Source organism: Aythya fuligula, chromosome 1 (genome assembly GCF_009819795.1).
Source record: "Aythya fuligula isolate bAytFul2 chromosome 1, bAytFul2.pri, whole genome shotgun sequence".
Lineage (NCBI taxonomy): Eukaryota > Metazoa > Chordata > Aves > Anseriformes > Anatidae > Aythya > Aythya fuligula.
In genome coordinates, this window is record NC_045559.1 from 165,581,277 (window position 1) to 165,604,072 (window position 22,796).

Consider the following 22,796-nt stretch of genomic DNA (forward strand, 5'->3'; position numbering starts at 1 on the left):
CTCATGAAGGTTTGGTTATTAGCAATAACACCTAGAGATTACCTCTGTTCAGGTACATTATTGATTAACTTCATCATTCAAAAAGCCACTAGAAAATATTTAGCTGTATGATTCATTGACTTTCCATGTAATCAGCCTATGAATTATACGACTAAACTTGATGGGCTGACAACATGAACGATAAATGCATTCAGTAGAGTATTTCTGATATATTTTATCTTTCTTTGCTACATTATCAAAAATGAAACTTTGTACATAACATTTAGAGTATCTTCTGTAAGTAGTTGCCTTCTAGTGCCAGCACTCATTTCTATTCATAGATAATAAGGTAAGACTTACACTTTGGAATGCAATATGTTTCTCTCAATTTGTAATGGAGTCTTGTAATGTCACATAATAGGAAGTAAATAACACACTTTGACATGAATGAACACTTCAGGCAATTGTTAAAATAACTGAGAGTGGTAGAGAGTTAGAAAGATGAAATAGGAGAGTTAGGAGGGCTGCAACTTGACTCATTGACATCTCCAGCACCCTGTGTCATTGTACGCATGTTGTTCATGATCTGGAATTGAATACATCCACAACATTTACACAATTAGCACCTTTACAGTTGAGTAGGTCTATCACTTTAGGGTGTATTATGTCTACCCCTCAAGTCCACATATCCTGAATATCCTGATATCCACATATCATATATAATGAAATGTAACAAGGGCAAGTGTAGAGTCTTGCATCTGGCCAAGAACAACTCCAAACACCAGTATAAGTTAGGGACTGACCTGTTGGAGAGCCATGTAGGGGAAATGGACCTGGGGGTCCTGGTAAACAGCCAGATGACCATGAGCCAGCACTGTGTCCTTGTGGCCAAGAAGGCCAATGGCACCCTGGGGTGTATTAGAAGTGGCGTGGTTTGTAGGTCAAGAGAGGTTCTCCTCCCCCTCTACTTTGCCCTTGTGAGACCTCATGTGGAATATTGCATCCAGTTCTGGGCCCCTCAATTCAAGAAGGACAGGGAACTGCTTGAGAGAGTCCAGTGGGACAGGAAATTGTTCTGGCTTTCTCATAAAATATTGTCCTTCAGAATAGAACGTCCTGAATTGGAAGGGACCCATAGGGACCATCAAGTCTAACTCCTGTATCCACATAGGACTACCTGAAAAATTAAACTATATGTCTGAGAACATTGTCCAAACACATCTTGAATTCTGGAAAGCTTGATGTCATGACCACTTCCCTGGAGAGCCTGTTCCAGTGCCTCACCCAGCGAAGAGCCTTTTTCTAATGTTCAGTCTGAACCTCCCTTGCCACAACCACATGCCATTCCCTTGGGTCCTGACATTGGTCACCAGAGAGAAGAGATCATCAGCCCTTCCTCTGTTCTCCCTCTTCTTCCTCCAGCAAGGAAGCTGTAGGCTGCAATGAGGTCTCCTCTCAATCTCCTCTTCTTCAGGCTGAAAAAAAAAAAAAGTGACCTCAGCTGCTCTTCATATGTCTTCCCAATTGTCCTGGTTTCAGTTAGCACAGAATTAATTTTCTTCCTAGTAGCTGGTGGAATGCTGTGTTTTGGCTTAGAATGAGAAGAGTGCTGATAACACCCCGATGTTTTAATTGTTGCAGAGCAGTGCTTATACTAAGCCAAGGACATCTCAGCCTTTGCTCTGTCCTGCCAACGGGCAGGCTGGGGGGTGCAGTAAGAGCTGGGAGGGGACAGACCCAGGACAGGTGACCCAAACTAGCCAAAGGGGTATTCCATACCATCTGACGTCATGCTAAACAATATATAGGGGTGGCTAGCCGGGGGGAGGGGGCCGGACTGCTCGGGGTTAGGCTGGGCATCGGTCAGCGGGTGGTGAGCAATTGCATTGTGCATCACTTGTTTGTACATACTATTATTACTTTCGTATTATCACCATTGTATCATCATTATTATTATTGTTATTATTATTTTGTTATTTTTTTTTCCTGTCTTATTAAACTGTCTTTATCTCAACTCACGGGCTTCACTTTCCATTTCTCTCCCCCGTCCCAGAGAGGGAGGGGGGAGGGTGAGCGAACGGCTGCGTGGTGTTTAGCTGCCGGTCGGGTTAAACCACGACAGTCTTTTTGGCGCCCAACGTGGGGCTCGAAAGGTTGAGATAACGGCAGATCTGATCAGAGTGTGTTAAACTAAAATTGGTGTAAGGATTAGACCTGCTTAATAGTCACTTGTCATGATGCTGATTGCTTTAATCACAACTCTGCTGCGCCTGTTTTCCAAATTGAGTATTATAGTACATTATTTTCCGTATTTGCTCTCTGTAGTGTTGTTTCTCCTCTCCGGGCCCTGGTTTCAGACCATTATGGTACTAAGTGTTATAGCAATGGCTTATGAGACGATAAGATATCTGGTCATGACTCTAACTTGGTATTTATACTCAGTAACATCGTGGACTCTGTACTTTGGAAACAGCATCTTGGGAACTATTAGCAATTATACCTATTGTTTTTCTCCATTAGAGAGTCAATCTGTGGAGGGGAAAGGGGAGGATATTTTTCCTTACTTGCTTACTCTCCCTTTCTCCTTCACCACCCCTGTATCCTCCTGGGTCACTCTGCCTTCCTCCTTCACCACCCTCTTATCCCCTGAGCTTGTCACAATAGCTCTCCAAGATATTGAATATTTCTGGAATACTCAGAATACCATAGTCTTGTTGTTCTGCCTCATGAATGCACTTCAGATTTTGCTTAAAGTTAAACAACTACTTATGAAGCTCATCCGGAGATCTGCCCGGAGGCAGTATAGTTGTGGGTGGCAGGGAGTATGGGTGGATATGGGCAGGCATCTAGAGCAGTTGGCACCCCCAGTGTGTTGGAAATTCACCCCTGAACAATGGCAAAATCCTCAAAAACTGGCAGAATGCTTGAAAAAAAGGTGTAATGATTCTGGCAGTTCCAAAGTAACACAAATCATTGTAACGTGCTGGGGCCTGGCTCATGCCTATCGAGCTGCCATTGATACTGCTGTCAACTTAGTGACAGACCCTGCGGCCACTCCAAACCCTGTGACAGATCCAACGGCCACTGTGACCCCTACGGTGGATTCTGCAGCCGCTCCAGTCCCAGCTCCTACTGCTGCTCCAGTCCCAGCTCCTGCAACTGCTCCAGCTCCAGCTCCTACTGCTGCTCCAGTCCCAGCTCCTGCAACTGCTCCAGCTCCAACTCCAGCTTCTGTAGCCGCTACAGCTCCGGTTCCTGCAACTGCTCCAGCTCCTGTAGCCGCTCCAGCTCCTGTGGCCGTGTCAGAGAAACGAGCTGTAGCAGTGCAAGTTGACCCTGCAGAGGGCATTCCAACCCCTGTGGCAGACCCTGTAACAAAGTCAGAGAAACGAGCAGTAGCAGTGCAAGCTGCCCCTGTAGAGAAGGTGAAAATATGGTATAGAAATTCAAGTCGTTTAGAACGCAGAGAGTCTTCTGCCAATCCAGGTAAGGCTTCTGCCAAAACTAAGTATAGAGATGACGAAGATGATGACGACGCTGGGCCGTCAAGGATTCAGGAGGAGGAAGATGAGGATGCCGAAAGAGCAACAGTAACTACCCGAAGCCTAAACGAGCGCGAGCTACGAGATGTGCGAAAAGATTTTGGTCGCTGTATAGGTGAGCAGCTTGTCACCTGGCTGCTCCGGTGCTGGGACTCTGGAGCCAATTGTGTGGAATTAGACGGCAGGGAAGCCAAGCGGCTGGGATCCCTTGCTCGAGACGCCGGCATTGACAAAGCAATTGCAGATGGAGCACGACCCACCAGCCTCTGGAGGCGTCTCCTCTCAGCTGTGAGGGAAAGGTATCCCTTCAAGGAAGATATTTTATGTCTACCAGGCAAGTGGACCACTATGGAGAAGGGAATCCAGTACCTGAGGGAATTAGCCGTACGGGAAGTGATTTATGAGGATCCAGACCTCAAACAAACATCCACAGATCCAGATGAAGTCAAGTGTACACGACCCATGTGGCGGAAGTTTGTACGGAGTGCACCATCATCATATGCCAGCTCATTGGCAATAATGGCCTGGAAAGAGGATGAGGAACCCACAGTGGGTGAAGCGGCTAAACAACTCCGGCAGTACGAAGAAAGTCTCTCCTCTTCCTTACAGGCCTGCGTCTCAGCTGTGGAGAAACTTTCTGAAAAGGTTCACCAACTTGAAGAGAATCTATTGTCCTCCCCACCTGAACCAACCAGTGCCCACCGACCAAAGGAGAACACTTGGGAGAAACTTTCTGAAAAGGTTCACCAACTTGAAGAGAGATTATTCTCCTTCGCACCTGTACAAAGCAGTGTCTCAGCTGTCAGGGGTAGGCGTTCACCCACACAAGGAAGACGATATGGTGGGTACTCACCCCGTGCCACCCTGTGGTTTTACTTACGAGACCATGGAGAGGACATGAGAAAGTGGGATGGAAAATCTACCGCGACCCTAGAGGCACGGGTACGTGAGTTGCAAAAGAAAACAATCAGGAAAAAGGGATTCTCCGAAAAGTTTGCTGCTCCAACTTCCAGCAGACAGTCCTTCAAACACAGAAACGAGGAAGATTCTGACCAGGATTAGGGGGGCCCTGCCTCCAGCCAGGGGGAGGAAAGGGACAATCGAGTTTATTGGACTGTGTGGATTCGATGGCCTGGCACATCACGCGCACAGAAGTATAAGGCTTTAGTAGACACCGGTGCACAATGTACTATAATGCCATCGAGCTATAAAGGACCAGAGCCCATCTATATTTGTGGAGTGACAGGGGGATCTCAGCAGTTGACTGTATTGGAGGCTGAAGTGAGTCTGACTGGGAATGAGTGGGAAAAGCACCGCATTGTGACTGGTCCGGATGCTCCATGTATCCTTGGCATAGACTATCTTAGAAGAGGATACTGCAAGGACCCAAAAGGGTTCCGGTGGGCTTTTGGTATTGCTGCCTTAGAGACAGAGGGCATTAAACAATTATCTACCTTGCCTGGTCTCTCAGAGGACCCCTCTGTTGTGGGGTTGCTGAGGGTCGAAGAACAGCAAGTGCCAATTGCTACCACAACTGTGCACCGGCGGCAATATCGCACCAACCGAGACTCCCTGATTCCCATCCATAAGCTAATTCGTCAATTGGAGAGCCAAGGAGTGATCAGCAAGACTCATTCACCTTTCAATAGTCCCATATGGCCAGTGCGAAAGTCTAATGGCGAGTGGAGACTAACAGTGGACTATCGCGGCCTGAACGAAGTCACGCCACCACTGAGTGCTGCAGTGCCGGACATGCTGGAACTTCAGTATGAACTTGAATCGAAGGCAGCCAAGTGGTACGCCACAATTGATATCGCTAATGCATTTTTCTCCATCCCTCTAGCAGCAGAGTGCAGGCCACAATTTGCCTTCACTTGGAGGGGAGTCCAATATACTTGGAATAGGCTGCCCCAGGGGTGGAAACACAGCCCTACCATTTGCCATGGGCTGATCCAGTCTGCACTAGAGCAGGGGGAAGCTCCTGAACACCTGCAGTACATCGATGACATTATTGTGTGGGGTGACACAGCAGAGGAAGTTTTCGAGAAAGGGAAGAAAATAGTCCAAATCCTTCTGAAAGCCGGTTTTGCCATAAAACAAAATAAAGTCAAAGGACCTGCACGGGAGATCCAGTTTTTAGGAATAAAATGGCAAGATGGACGTCGTCAAATCCCAATGGATGTGATCAACAAAATAACAGCTATGTCTCCACCAACTAACAAAAAAGAAACACAGACTTTCCTAGGTGTTGTGGGGTTTTGGAGAATGCACATCCCAAATTACAGTCTGATTGTAAACCCACTCTACCAAGTAACTCGTAAGAAGAATGAGTTTGAATGGGGCCCTGAACAACGACAAGCCTTTGAACAAATCAAGCAGGAAATAGTCCATGCAGTAGCCCTTGGGCCAGTTCGAACAGGACCAGATGTAAAGAATGTGCTCTACACTGCAGCCGGGGAGAACGGCCCCACCTGGAGCCTCTGGCAGAAAGAACCTGGGGAAACTCGAGGTCGGCCTCTGGGGTTTTGGAGTCGGGGATACAGAGGATCTGAGGCCCGCTATACTCCAACTGAAAAGGAGATATTGGCAGCATATGGAGGAGTTCGATCTGCTTCGGAGGTGGTCGGTACTGAAGCGCAGCTCCTCCTAGCACCCCGATTACCGGTACTAGGCTGGATGTTCAAGGGAAGGGTCCCCTCTACGCATCATGCAACTGATGCTACATGGAGCAAGTGGGTTGCACTGATTACTCAGCGGGCTCGAATAGGAAACCCCAGTCGCCCAGGAATATTGGAAGTGATCATGGACTGGCCAGAAGGCAAATACTTTGGGATATCATCAGAGGAGGAGGTGGGTCGTGCTGAAGAAGCCCCACTGTACAACCAGTTGCCAGAGAATGAAAAGAAATATGCCCTGTTCACTGATGGGTCCTGTCGTATTGTGGGGAAGCATCGGAGATGGAAGGCTGCTGTATGGAGTCCTACGCGACGAGTTGCAGAAGCTGCTGAGGGAGAAGGTGAATCGAGTCAGTTTGCAGAAGTGAAAGCCATTCAGCTGGCTTTAGACATTGCTGAACGAGAAAAATGGCCAGTTCTCTATCTCTACACCGATTCATGGATGGTAGCAAATGCCCTGTGGGGATGGTTACAGCAATGGAAGCAAAACAACTGGCAGCGTAGGGGCAAACCTATCTGGGCTGCTGCATTGTGGCAAGATATTGCTGCTCGGGTAGAGAACCTGGCTGTGAAAGTACGCCACGTAGATGCTCATGTGCCCAAGAATCGGGCTACTGAAGAACATCAAAACAACCAGCAGGTGGATCAGGCTGCTAAGATTGAAGTAGCTCAGGTGGACCTGGATTGGCAGCATAAAGGTGAATTATTTATAGCCCGATGGGCCCATGACACCTCAGGCCATCAAGGTAGAGATGCAACATACAGATGGGCTCGTGATCGAGGGGTGGACTTGACCATGGACGCTATAGCACAGGTTATTCATGACTGTGAAACATGTGCTGCAATCAAGCAAGCCAAACGGTCAAAGCCTCTTTGGTATGGAGGACGATGGCTGAAATATAAATATGGAGAGGCCTGGCAGATTGATTACATCACACTCCCTCAAACTCGCAATGGCAAGCGCCACGTACTTACAATGGTGGAAGCAACCACCGGATGGCTGGAAACATATCCTGTGCCTCATGCTACCGCCCGGAACACCATCCTGGGCCTTGAAAAGCAAGTCCTATGGCGACATGGCACCCCAGAAAGAATAGAATCAGACAATGGGACTCACTTCCGAAACAACCTTATAGACACTTGGGCCAAAGAACATGGTATTGAATGGGTGTATCACATCCCCTATCATGCACCAGCCTCCGGGAAAGTTGAACGATACAATGGCCTGTTAAAGACTACCTTGAAAGCAATGGGCGCTGGGACGTTCAAAAACTGGGATACGCATTTGGCAAAGGCCACCTGGTTAGTCAATACTAGGGGATCTACCAACCGAGCTGGACCTGCCCAATCAAACCTGTTACGTACTGTAGATGGGGATAAAGTTCCTGTAGTGCATGTAAAAAATATGCTGGGTAAAACAGTCTGGGCTACTCCTGCCTCAGGAAAAGGCAAACCTATTCGTGGAATTGTTTTCGCTCAGGGACCTGGATATACTTGGTGGGTGATGCAAAAGAACGGAGAGGTCCGGTGTGTACCTCAAGGAGATTTAATACTGGGTGAGAATAGCCCATAAACTGAATTGCACCATGTTAAATAGTATATTATACTGTATGTTATCACTACCATGATTACTATAGGTGACTAATTAGAATGTATGGAAAAGAGTGTAACCTGAGCATGACATAAATGGTATGGAATAAGGGGTGGATAGATGTCCTGGTTTCAGTTAGCACAGAATTAATTTTCTTCCTAGTAGCTGGTGGAATGCTGTGTTTTGGCTTAGAATGAGAAGAGTGCTGATAACACCCCGATGCTTTAATTGTTGCAGAGCAGTGCTTATACTAAGCCAAGGACATCTCAGCCTTTGCTCTGTCCTGCCAACGGGCAGGCTGGGGGGTGCAGTAAGAGCTGGGAGGGGACAGACCCAGGACAGGTGACCCAAACTAGCCAAAGGGGTATTCCATACCATCTGACGTCATGCTAAACAATATATAGGGGTGGCTAGCCGGGGGGAGGGGGCCGGACTGCTCGGGGTTAGGCTGGGCATCGGTCAGCGGGTGGTGAGCAATTGCATTGTGCATCACTTGTTTGTACATACTATTATTACTTTCGTATTATCACCATTGTATCATCATTATTATTATTGTTATTATTATTTTGTTATTTTTTTTTCCTGTCTTATTAAACTGTCTTTATCTCAACTCACGGGCTTCACTTTCCATTTCTCTCCCCCGTCCCAGAGAGGGAGGGGGGAGGGTGAGCGAACGGCTGCGTGGTGTTTAGCTGCCGGTCGGGTTAAACCACGACACCAATTAGACCCCTCACCGTCTTTGCTGCCCTCCCTTGGATGGTCTCTAAGAGTTTTATATCCTTATATTGTGGTGCCAAAGCCGCACACAGTACTCAAGGTGAGGCTGCACTGGTACAGAGTAGAGCAGTACAGTCACTTCCCTTGATCAGCTAACTATACTGTGCTTGATGCACTCCAAGATACAATTATCCCTTTTGGCTGCCACAGCACACTGTTGTTGACTCTTTCATCTTGCCATCACCCAAAATCTTCAGATCCCTCTGCAGGGTTGCTTTCCAGCCCCTCATCCCCCAGTCTGTACATATATACCCAAGGTTAAGCTGTCCCAGGTTCAGAATCCATCACTTGCTCTTGTTAAATTTCACATGGTTGGTGATTGACTGGCACTCATATCTAAGAACTCTTTGTAAGGTCTGTGTACCTTACAGGGAGTTAAAAACTCTTAATTTAGAATCATTAGTGTACTTTCAACTCCTGTGTCCAGTTCCTTTATAAAAACATTAAAGAGAACTGGCCCTAAAATATATCATAAATAAGAATAAGAGTTTGAATTATTTTCATCATGACAAATAGGTCCATTCAGAAAAATACCTCCAAAGTGGTGTTATGTCATTGGGAGAGTTGGATTTGTGCCTTTGTTCCTCAATAAACCTCTCAAATTTTTTCAGTTTACAAATACACTGAAAGTGGGGGCTATCTTGCCAATTCAACTAGGTATGTGAGAGTTTAATTGGGGTTTTTCTAAGCCCTATTAGCAAAATTCTGCAATAAGAATTTACTAAATGATTCTGCAGAGGGTTTATGATTTTTAAAAGAAGCAAGCTCCTCTATTGCTTTTCATCAGTACCACAAACAGTAAACTGTCATGTTGGAACTAACTGTTTAAAAGCTTGCTGAATGTATAGATCGCTATGCAGCAGAGTTCATGCTAGGGCTTCCCAAATGTGCATAATAGTACATTCATTTAATAATTTTCATTTGAGTGTAAATAAGGAAAAGGTAAAAATTATATATATATATATATATATATATATCTTTTTTTTTTTCTTCCTTGGCTTTTTGGTTTTACACACTGGACTCACCAAACTGTGACATTTCAGTTCTTTTTTTGGTACGATGAATGAATAGTAGCTCTTCATTGTACTCCAGCCTTGGCTTGAAATCCCAATGTCTCAAACACTAGGTAAGTGTGGGCCACTTCAATTTGCATTTAAGAATTCATATAAGCTTTGGTTTCCACACTACCTAAAACTTCTGTCATTGTTGGTGTCTAGAAAATTAGATAACTGATTATGTGCGCATGAAAAAAAATAATCATTTACAGCTGCCTCTAAAACTTGTGATATGAATACCTCTACAACTGGTTTTGTCTATAACTTCTAGCCTTAATGCACCCTACTCAACCACGTGAAAATATCAGATAACAAAGGGAATTTTACTCTCATTTAATTTGTGATGTATTACCTCCCCTAAGACTTTATTCCCAGGCTCCATCCCTCTGTCTTCTGTGTGTGAAAGTAGCTATGTGTGAATACTGCTGATTGCATTGTGAGATTGCAGATGATTAAAAAAAGAGTGTAGTAGGAAGTGAGATTTACCTTTTGACTTTTCTTCTATCTTTTCCATCTGCTGTAATACTCTCATACACACACACACACACACACATGCACTTTAGTTTCCAAGTGTAAAGTCATTTTTGTGGTGAAAATGAGTGAAACTGATCTTGCCAAGAATAATTTCTCTCTATCTCCCTTTCCTTTTCACAAGCCTGTCTAAACCCCGAGCTGACACTGATGTTGATGCCTGCAAGCTCCACTCCAAATTGTGATCCAGCAAAGTTAGAGCTAAGTTCTCTTTCCTTTCAGAGCCTAAGGAATGCAGTTAGAGAGGGAAGCAAAGCCACACTGTGCTGTGCTTCCAGCACAGAGTGAAGTGATGTAAGGAAGGAAATGCATAAGGTTTCTGTTGTTTCTCTTGTATAATTCACTCAAAGAGTAATTTTATGTTCTAGAGTGTGTGAAGGGCCCAGACACCTTTGCATAGAAAAAAAGTATAATATATGGGTCATGTTTCTTTTCACCCATGAAATGCTACTAGGCATATGAAGCAAACAGCTAGATAATGTTGAATGCTGCACTACTAAAGCCTTTCTGGCTGCTCTCTGAATGAAGTAGGCAAGGAAGGAGACCCAAGCAGAACAATAAAATAGAAGTGAATGCCACAGCATTTCCCTTTGTTCATGCAGTAATACATCTTGAAAAATAGTGTTGTCAATTCATATAGCGTTGCCTGTATGAGACTCCTGAATTCAACAGAAAACAGATTAGGTCACTTCCTGTGAGTTGTGGTCTATTCCCATATCAATCTCCTATAAATGTCTGATACATACACAGTCTAATCTAGCTTTCTGTTTTTCTGTTTTATTCTTTGTTGTGCACATCCCATCTCTCCTATACCCTGATTATTACCACACTTAAAATTACATTGTAAACCAGATAATTTTCATCTGTCATATATTTATAGTGTTACCAGGGAAAAAATAAAAACAAAAACAAAAAACAAACTATCATTCTTCTTGAAACTGACTTTTGAAAGACACTCTCTTTTATTCCATTTTCAGATTATCTTACTTCTTAAGAAAGCCAGGCCCGACTTTTCAAAACATTTCAAACCACAGTGACTATGAGCTCAAACCGTGTCTTAAACAAACAAATAAACAAACAATTAAACAAAACAAAATATCAAAAAATGAAAGAATTCTCTGAGTTACTATCTATTTATTTACTATCTCTGAGATAGTACACATTTAATTAGTGTTCTCCTCTATCCTTCCAGTTGCAGGGGAAGATGAGCAGAGAAACAGGAAGAGCCAACAGGTCAGTACTCTGAGCCTGGTGTCACCGGCAGGACTTTGTTTCTTTTTGTCATGGGTCGCTTTATAGGACACTAGACCTGCTGGCAATCGATGGGGTGTACCTCTCTCAAAGGGGGAAAAAGATTTTTTGCACAGGAATTAGCAGGGCTCATTGAAAGAGCTTCAGATTAGATTTGAAGGGGGAAAGGGATAAAACCAAGGCTGCTAGAGATAAGCCTGGGGACAGCACACCAATGTTTGTGTGATTTTGTGTTGAGGTTTTTCAGTCTGCTCTCTCAGTAGGGGTAGGGGTTGGAGAGCCATGCAGCAGCAATGACACAGGGGATATTGATAGGTTAGAAATCACAAAAGTACCTGAGAATGGTCACATAAGAATTAGGATTTCCCTCCCCTGAAAGGTGACAGAATCACTATCCCAACTGTGAGCATGGGCAACAAACTGGAGGAGCTAGAAGCCATTGCACAGCAGGGAAATTATGATATAGTTTCCACCACAGAAACATGGTGGGATGACTCGTACAACTGGAGTGTTGCAATGGATGGCTATAAACTCTTCAGAAGGAGCAGGATAGAAAGGAGAGGCAGTGGGGTAGCCTTTTATGTTAGAGATTGTTTTGATTGTCTTGAGCTTAATGATGGTAAAGTTAAGGTTGAATGTTTATGGGTAAGAACCAGGGATGACAACAAGGAAGATGTCATGGTGTGAGTCTGTTATAGACTGCCCAACTGGGATGGAGAGGCAGATGAAATAATCTATAAGCAGCATGAAGAAGTTTCACAATCACTAGTGCTTGTTTTCATGTGGAATTTCAATTTATCAGGTGTCTCCAGTAAACATAATATGGCAGAGAGGAAGCAGACTAGGAGGTTCCTGTCATGTGTGGTAGATAACTTCCTGACATGGCTGGTGAGTGAGACAACTAGGAAAAACACCCCACTGAAAATTTTGCTTACAAACAGAGAAGGACTTGTGGGTGATGTGAAGATTGGAGGCTGTCTTGGGCATAATAGACTAATGGAGTAATGGAGTTTTTGATTCTTGGAAACGTTAGGAGGGGGGTTAACAAAACTGTCTCCTTGGACTTCTGAAGGGCAGATTTTGGGTTATTTAGGAGACTGGTTGGTGGAGTCCCTTGTGAGGCAGTCCTAAAGGGAAAAAGAGTCCAGAAAGGCTGGACACTCTTTAAGAAGGAAATCTTAAAGACATAGGAGCAAGCTGTTCCCATGTGCTGAAAGATGAGCCAGTGGGAAACAATATTGTCCTAGAAGAACAGAGAGCTTCTTCTGGAACTCAGGAAAGAAACAAACAAGCAAACAAAAAAAGAGAGAGAGTTTATTGCCTTTAGAAGAAGGGTCAGGCACACTGGAGGACTACAAAGAAGTCATGAGTCTATGAATGCAGGGAGAAAATTAAAATGAATCTGGCTACTTTCATTAATAACTACAAAATGATTCTATACATACATTAGGAACAAAAGGAGGACTAAGGAGACTCTTCATCCATTGTATGTGGGGGGAAACAGTGATAAAGGACAAGGAAAAGGCTGAGGTACTTAATGCCTTCATTGCATCAGTCTTTAGTAGTAAGATCAGTTGTTCTCTGGGTATCCAGCCCCCTGAGCTGGAAGAAAGCAGAATGAAGCCCCCATCATCCAAGAGGAAATGGTTAGAGACCTATTACACCACTTAGGGAGACACAAGTCTGTAGGGCCAGATGAGATTCACCAAAAGGTACTGAGATAACAGGTAGAGGTGCTTGCCAAGCCACTTCCACCATTTATCAGAGGTCCTGGCTATCAGGGGTGGTCCCAGATGACTGGAGGCTAGCAGATGCAATACCCATCTAGAATAAAGAAGACCTGGGGAACTACAGGCTTGTCAGTATGACTTTGGTTCCCTCCAGCAGGGCTAGGGAGGTGATCGTCCCCCTGTACTCAGCTCTGGTGAGGCCGCACCTCGAGTACTGTGTTCAGTTTTGGGCCCCTCGCTACAAGAAGGACATCGAGGTGCTTGAGCGGGTGCAGAGAAGGGCAACGAAGCTGGTGAGGGGCCTGGAGAACAAGTCCTACGAGGAGTGGCTGAGGGAGCTGGGCTTGTTCAGCCTGGAGAAGAGGAGGCTCAGGGGCGACCTTATCGCTCTCTATAGGTACCTCAAGGGAGGCTGTAGCGAGGTGGGGGTTGGTCTGTTCTCCCACGTGCCTGGTGACAGGACGAGGGGGAATGGGCTTAAGTTGAGCCAGGGGAGTTTTAGGTTAGATGTTAGGAAGAACTTCTTCACTGAAAGGGTTGTGAGGCATTGGAACAGGCTGCCCAGGGAAGTGGTGGAGTCACCATCCCTGGAAGTCTTCAAAAGACGTTTAGATGTAGAGCTTAGGGATATGGTTTAGTGGGGACTGCTAGCGTTAGGTCAGAGGTTGGACTTGATGATCTTGAGGTCTCTTCCAACCTAGAAATTCTGTGATTCTGTGATTCTGTGAAGGTTACAGAGCAGACTATCCTGAGTGCCATCACACAACACATACAGGACAACCCAGGTGATCAAGACCAGTCAAGCACAAATTTTTTAAAGACAGGTCTTTTGAGACTAACTAGGTCTCTTTCAGTGACAAAGCGACCTATTTAGTGAAACAGGGAAAGGCTGTGCATGTTGTATACCTAGACTTTAGAAAAGGTATTGACACTGTTTCCAACAGCATTCTCTTTGAGAAACTGGCTGCTCATAGCTTGGATGGGTTTAATAAGACTAAGTGTCGAGTCCTGAGCTTGGGGCACAATGACCCCATGCAATGATACAAGCTGGGGGAAGAATGGCTGGAAACCTACCTGACAGAAAATGATCTGGGGGTATTGGTCAATAGCTATCTGAATATAAGCCAGCAGTGTTCTCAGGTGGCCAAGAAGACAATGAGATACATCATGACTAGCATAAGAAATAGTATGGCCAGCAGGACTAGGGAAGTGATTGTTTACCTATACTTGGCTCTGGTGAGGCCACACCCAGTGGCTCAGAACACACCCATACTGTGTTCAGTTTTGGGCTCTTCACTATGAGAAATATATCAAGCTGCTGTAGCATGTTCAAAGAAGGGCAATGAAACTGGTGAAGGGTCTAGAAAACAAGTATTACAAGAAGCATTTGAGGGAACTGAGTTTATTTAGCTTAGAGAAAAGGAGGCTCGGGAGAGACCCTATGGCTCTCTACAACTACCTCAAAGGATGTTGTAACAAAGTGAGTGTTCACCTCTTCTCCTAAGCAACAAGCAATAAAACAAAAGGAGATGGCTGCAAATTGTATCAGAGGAGGTTAAGCTGGTTGTTAGTAAAAATGTTTTCACTGAAAATGTTGTGAAGCATTGGAACAAGCTTCCTATGGAAGTGGTTGAGTCTCCATCCCTAGAGATATTCAAAAGATGTGTAGATATGGTACTCTGGAGCATGGTTTAGTGGTAGACTTGGCAGTGTTAGGTTAACAGTTGGGCTTGATGATCTTAGAGGTCTTTTCCAATCTAAATGATTCTATGATTTATGATGCAGAACAGATTTGTCATGGAATAAAGTCACAATGTGCAATGTATTCATCTTCATACAAACAAGCAAACCAGTTACGACACAGACCACTAAGCATATTTTGGCATTAAAGTGGCTACTTACAAGACTTGTGAATCCTACATACAAGATTAATGTTCTTTCAGTACATTTAAAATCATTTCATGTATGCAGTAATTACACTATACTCAAACTATGCCAATCAATCACTATTCTGAATCAATGATAGCTGTTTTTCAGCTATATGTAAATAACAATGCTCATATATACCAAACATCTGAAAAAAGTACAATTAGTTAAAATAGGAAGCAAAATTTTTCTTGTATTGAGTTCTCTCCTTTTTATGCTCTGTAGAGCTGCTATATATGTGTCCTTAGATTCAAGTTTCTATTTAACTCTTTCTTGGCAGTGCAGTTTTCCTTGCCTCATTTAAACTTCAATTCTGTGTGACAGATAAGCATAAAGTTAAATGGATTTATAGACATTTATTTATATACACAAGTAAATAGTTTTAAAGGCACAAATTGAAACTGTCCTCTTTTCAGTGTAAACCAGTAGGAGGAGAACCCCCAGGAAAATCTGTAAAATTATTAGCAGAAAACATTAATTTTCCATGAAGATTATTCCTTTCAGAAAGATATGGAGTGTTGGGAAGAAATGAAAAATAGTAAAAAAAAAAGACTTGAGGAGAGGAGACTCAAGGAGGCTCAAGGAGAGGAGACTTGAGGAGTCTCAAGGAGACTGGTGGAGAGGAGTCTTGAGGAGATTCAAGGAGACTTGAGAAGTCTTGAGGAGACTTGAGGAGACTTGAGGAGAGGAGACTTGAGAAGAAAGGAAAGGAAAGGAAAGGAAAGGAAAGGAAAGGAAAGGAAAGGAAAGGAAAGGAAAGGAAAGGAAAGGAAAGGAAAGGAAAGGAAAGGAAAGGAAAGGAAAGGAAAGGAAAGGAAAGGAAAGGAAAGGAAAGGAAAGGAAAGGAAAGGAAAGGAAAGGAAAGGAAAGGAAAGGAAGGGAAAGGAAAGGAAAGGAAGGGAAAGGAAAGGAAGGGAAGGGAAGGGAAGGGAAGGGAAGGGAAGGGAAGGGAAGGGAAGGGAAGGGAAGGGAAGGGAAGGGAAGGGAAGGGAAGGGAAGGGAAGGGAAGGGAAGGGAAGGGAAGGGAAGGGAAGGGAAGGGAAGGATTATAGAATTAATTGCTAATATAGCTAAACTCACATCTCAGAAATTAAAAATTAGTTTAAAAGTGCTGCATATTCAAAATTTCATGATAAGTAATTAGAAATAAACATTAAATTAGTATCAATTTCAGATTTTTTAGCCAACATTTTATTTTACTGAATTATATGGTATAGTATTTTAACTTTTTAATAGCCATGTATTTATTTCTCACCCTCTCATTTATTCACAGTGAATTCCCTGACCTAGTGAAGGGACTCTGGTGATTTAATGACCACCACATAAAACTGTGAAAGGAAAACAGAGCTGAACCTTCAGTGCTTTTTTTTTATTATTTTTTTTTTTCTAATATGAAGTAAGGCAATTTTGTATGACCTCGATAAAAAGTATCAGTTAGTCAAAATGTTAATTAAAAGCCAGTCTTAAGTTCATGAACCTTTAGAAACCTTTTGATGAACCTCATTTATGTTTGGTATTTATAATGAAACACAATACCATACAAATTTCTTATGGTTTCGGGATGCAAACATCTTGAGCATAATTGTTATTTCTTTGAAGGCACAACAAACCCCATTGAACAAGTCTTCACTAGGTGTAAACTGACAGCTCTGCAGAGTTCACTGTCAGAAAATACCGTTCATAATTTGCTCCTTTGATTAAAAAGCAATATTTTTTATTGACACCAATTAGTGATACTCTAATTAACTGTAAAAAAAAAAAAGTGATACTGTAAATAAACTGATACAAAAAGTGATACTGTACTGTATGAAGAAATATGCAAGTTTTATACAGATGTTATACAAGATTTTAAGATCCATTTGGACACCTAAAGAAATGAACTTTTTGCCTTGAAAATAGATGTTGTACCTGCAATAAATATGCTGATACATTACTTACTGTTATACATTCAATCAATATTAATCAGATTAATTCTTTTTGTTTAATCTGTAGTGTTTTTCCTTTCAGAACACCATTAGTTATGCAAAAGTGGCTATACATCATCAATCTGAGAGACTCATCTTGATTATTCTTGGTTATTTTAAGTACAAGTACAATCCACCCTGACTACTGGTCTGCCCTTGGGAGGCAAGCAATTTGGTTGTTATTATAATGAGGTATGGCTCATCATAAGGGTGATTATAATGGTGTTTAAGTGAATAGGGACTCTAGCCAACTAAACAATTTCTTTCATTTTTAAAGACTGCACTTTGGAATAATGGTTGAGTACTGTAGCATTTTTGCTCATTCCATGTCTTCAGGGGTTGAGATATCCTCCACTGGACTGTTTTGATACTAATAGAAAGGCACGTTTGGAACATGAAAATCCCTGTATCTGTTCCTTTAGGCAATTTGTTCAAAGCATAATTCATATCTGATGAATACTTGGTGACACTGAATGGTCCAGTGAAGAGATTGGCACTAATTTTGCAGCAATGGTCTCTGCTGCATGTGTTTCTGAGTGGGAAGGTATTTTTCACCAGTTCATGAAAATTTAAAAATCACTTGTATCTGTTTGTGATCATAATATTACTTTCTGTCCTCTAATTTCTTACTGAAGTTGCCCTACAGTGGTTGTGTTTATTCTTGTGTATCTGAGATGTGACATACTTTATAATTTTCCCAATTTTATGAAGAATACAAGGTGTGGAAAAAAAATACTGCAGGTGTTGTCTTCATGCAAAGAAAAAGTTTATCATTCATTACAAAAAAATATTCTACATTTCAAAAAAAAAATATTTTACATTTTTTTTCTCAGTTCCTCCATCTGAACAATGTTAATGAGTGGTTATTTTAATTAAAACTGAATGCCTTAAAGTGTAACAAAAAAAAGTCCAATAAATCATAATTGCCTCAGTACAGGATATTGGGATATTAAGTCTTACAGATACATAAAGGACTTGCCATATGGAAGAACAAACCATAAGACACAAAATTACATTCTGTAGAGGCATTTCCCAAGTGTGGATGTTGAACATGTATTGCTGACAGTATCTAAGAAATGAAAAACAACAAAATCCTAAGGAGTGTGGAGAAAACTCCGGAGTAACTGCAACATGACCTTCTTATTCAAGAGTTCGTGTGTAACTACATTACTGTAGAAAATTCTCCCTATCACTTTCCATTGACATGAGAACATGATACAATTTATTTTATTATTTAATCTTTCATTCTTATCATTTAATCTTTCATGAAGCATTTTTCACTGCTTGGAAAAAAAGGAGAATTCTCAAGCCAAAACACAGGAGGCCTGCATAGATGAACAAGGAGCTTCTGGACAAACTCAAAGAGAAAAAGAAAATCTACAAGGACATGTAGTCTGAGAGGAATACAAAGAAATCATCTGAGAACCCAGGGAACAGGTTAGGAAAGCTAAAGCCTTATTGGAATTAAATTCGGCCAGGGATGTCAAAAGATTGCAAGAAAGGCTTCTACAAGTATGTCAGTGATGAAAGGAAGACTGTAAACTGTGGGCCCTATCCTGAAAGAATCGGAAGACCTGGTTACCTGGGATATGAGAAAGGTAGAGTTAATGAATTTTTGCCTCAGTCTTCAGTGGCAAAAGTACCTCAGCCATATAGCCCAAGTCTCAAAAGGCAGACAGGGACAGAAAATGAAGAACCACCTACTGTAGGAGATGATTAGGTTCAAGATCACCTAAGGAATCTGAAGGTGCACAAGTCCATGGGACTTGATGAGAGGCATTCAAGGGTCCTGAGAGAAGTGGTGGATGATGTTGTTAAGTCAATGTCCATCGTGTTTGAGAAGTTGCAGCAGTCTGATGAAGTTCTCACTGACTGGAATAAGGGAAACATAACCCTCATTTTTAGAAAGGAAAAAAAAAAAAAAAAAAAAAAAAGGAAGACTTGGGAAACTACAAGCCAGACAGTCTTCTCTCTGTGCCTGTCAAGATCATGGTGCAGATCCTTCTGGAAATTTTGCTAAGGAACCCTGAAAACAGAGTTGATTGGTGACAACCAACATGGCTTCACTAAGGTCAAATCATGCCCAACAAACTTTGTGGCCTTCTATGACATGGTTACAGCATTGGTGGATAGGGAAAGAGCAACTGACATCATCCACCTGAAGCTGTGCTAAGCATTTTATATGGCCTATACAGCATCCTTGTCTCTAAATTGGAGAGACATGGACTGGACGCTTGGTGGATGAGGAGTTGGCTGGCTGATTGCACTCAAAGGGTTGATGTCAACATCTCGATGTCCAGGCAGAGAACTGTGACAAGTGGTGTTCCTCAGGATTTGGTACGGAGACTTAACATCTTTGCTGGTGACATGGACAGTAGGATTGAGTACACCGTCAGGAAGTTTGCAGACAACATCAATCTCTCTGGTACAGTCAACATGCTGGAGGGAAGGGATATCATTCAGAGAGACCTGGACTGGCTTGAGAGGTGGGCCTGTGCAAACCTCATGAAGTTCAACAAGGCCAAGTGCTATATCCTGCACCTGGGTTGGGGCAATCCTAAACACAAATGCAGGTTAGGTAGAGAAAGGATAGAGAGCAGTCCTGAAGAGAAGGACTTTGGGAGTATTTTTGGATGAGCTGACAGTGTGCACTTGCAAGTCAGAAAACCAGATTCCAGGCTGCATCAGGAGCAGTGTGGCCTTAATTTTGATGACTTGAAGTGTTAAAACAATAATAATGGTAATTGTTGTGGTCTGAAAACAAATGATGAAAACTATCTGTTTATATATTTATGTAGAATTACTTTCTATTGGTTTAACCTACAACTTGAAGCAACATATATACAGGGTCTGCCAATCAAATCAAAAGCACTCTGAATGTATCCTTGTACATGACACTGCTAAATTTTATACCTCTCTCTGCAAGGACTGCCCTTAAAAGACTGTCTTTTAATTGATTTTACTAGGCATATACACAGTAACTTTCTTTTAATAAAATTTTCTGTGAAGTCCTGGAACATCTTTATGAAAAGTGTATTGGGCATTTTTTTCATAGTAGATACTTTAATTCAATTAACCAGGAATTCAGAGTTATCAAGATAGAAACTATATGTAATTCCTTGTGAAAAAGCAAGAGTTTCAGTGGTTAAAAATATGTGAGTTATAAAACCACCAATATACATGTAAAATTTTTTAAAGCAAATATTGATGTAGAAATCTTGATATAAAGCTTCATGTTTCTATATGATCAAGAAAATATGTACTTGTGGTGTTAGTTGTGTTCTCAGTAGTTTTCTATCCTGTGCAGCAATTTTGGTGCAAATTTTAGTATCTGGATGTCATGATGTTATTGTAAGACTTTTCTTTTTTGTAGTTTGAAAAAAACTAATACAAAAGCAAGGAAATATCTTAAAGGTCATTGCTTCATTATCATCCTTTCAAATGACTGGTAATTAATTGCTTTGTTAGAAAATACATTTAAAACTGTACAATTTAGAGAAGTTCATTTCTTCATCTTCCTTCCCTTGGACTATGGAAGTTTCAGTAAAATCATAAACTGTCTTGCCAAAGAATACCTACTTTTTTGTCTTTTGAGTACCTGCTGGGAAATGAGAGTTTTCAAATAATCTTCATTCTGATTGTGTTCAAAGCAGAAAATAGAAACAGACAGACAATTTTTTAAGCTAGAAAAGTTCCTTTCTGGCATGTGCAGTGTTCTGTTGCCACATGCTAATATCCTGTCATTTGTCTGAACATGTTTCTGCATGAACGCTCCTCTAGGGCCCCCATGGCGTATTTTCATGTGAACTATAAAGACGTTCTTAGAGTCCTGGAAACCTTAAAAGCACCTCCTTCCTTCCTTCCTTCCTTCCTTCCTTCCTTCCTTCCTTCCTTCCTTCCTTCCTTCCTTCCTTCCTTCCTTCCTTCCTTCCTTCCTTCCTTCCTTCCTTCCTTCCTTCCTTCCTTCCTTCCTTCCTTCCTTCCTTCCTTCCTCCCTCCCTCCCTCCCTCCCTCCCTCCCTCCCTTCCTTCCTTCCTTCCTTCCTTCCTTCCTTCCTTCCTTCCTTCCTGTGTATGTGTGGCTGATGTAGGAAGAAAGAATCTTTCATTGCAATAATATGAATTTACATTGGTCACCCTAGTTTAGATTATCTTCATGACTAGAAAATGTCCTGTGAGTTATGTAAGGTAATGTACTCTTGCAGAATTTTGTCCTGTGCCTGCAAGCAAAAAGCGAAGACCATAATTCTCTTTCTCTGGATGAGAAAAAAGTGTTCTTGAAAACATTTGGAAATATACGTCAACTTTATATGAAGCATCTGCATTATGCTTTATAGTAGGTCTGCAAAGTAGTATGAAATTAAATATTTTTTCTAAATTATTTTCCTATATTTGAAAATACTAAACCAGCAAGCAAACAGACAAACAAACAACAACAAAACACACACACACACACAAAAAAAAAACACTTCTCTTCTCCTTTGCTTTCCTTTTAGCTCTGAACTTAAACACAAGGTCTGATGATTCCTTCTGATGGCCTTTTCTGGATTTATTTCTCAATAATGACACTTTTGGGAGCAATTCTATAGGGAATGAGATTGATCACCCATCACTACTGGTGATGTGCCGTTTAACCAAGCTGGTGAACCATAAACTGTCATCAGACAGGGTATCAGACTAACAGTGTGTATCATGCAGCTTACTCTGCTGTGCACCTAACAATGATGATAATTCTCTTTGTACATTAGACAGCACAAGTTAAACAAAGTACTGGAGTAGTACACTTTACATGACCCAAAAAAGAAACCAAATCCTTCTAGACAGGCTAAGTGTTGACATAAAATTAAGCTGTAGGTCATGGAGCAAGAAGTCTAGTGCTTCGTGCTTTAATAGGACTTTGACATACAGACAGGATTTCAGAAGCTGAAGCTTTCTTTTATAACAGTAGATATGCTCTAAAAATCATAGCTAGCTCTTTTAAGAAGTGAAGAAGACTTCTTTCAAAATCATGTCAACATTTTCCAAAGAAATAAGAAGAAAATTTTAAAGGAATAAACATCTTTTATATTTGTAATTATTGCTAAATGTCATGCATCTGGTGTTGCAATGCTGTAAACTGTATCAACACAATTAAAAAAGTTTTGATTACTAGATAAAGTTTATGATCCAAGGCCCCAGACCTATGAATTTTTAAGGACAAATCCTCAAGGGATGTACACAGATCGATGAAGATGTACATAATCCGATGATTGACATTTGTGTTCTTTTTTTAACTTGTATGCATAATTCCTACTACTGACTTCAGTGGAAATAGTCACATTCCATCCTTTCATGCTTTTATTTTTCTCTCCTTTCATGCAATTAGGCTTATGGAAGATCAAAGCTTAAATTCATCCTGGTTCTTCTACCTCAAATTGTTGAAACTTGATGTTCTGTGGCTTGTTTTTGTTTGTCTATTTTTTTTTTTTTTGGGGGGGGGGAGGAGGGTGGCTCATGATTCTGTTTATTTATTTATTTGTTTGTTTGTTTGTTAATTTTACTTTCTGAGTTGATCATTCAAAAGATCTAGCTGGGAATAATCAAGCAATAGTTTGGAGGTTTTAGTCCCCAGATAATGCTGCATTATGTGAGTGTCCCAGATATAGCAGTGTTCTCTCAGACTTGTAGAAATGCCACTCGCAGTCCTGTCTATAGGGAAGAGAATTAAGCTTTATCTATCTATTTAGTTAGTTAGTTAGTTATGTTTAATTTTTAGTTAATGATGCCTCTTGTCACA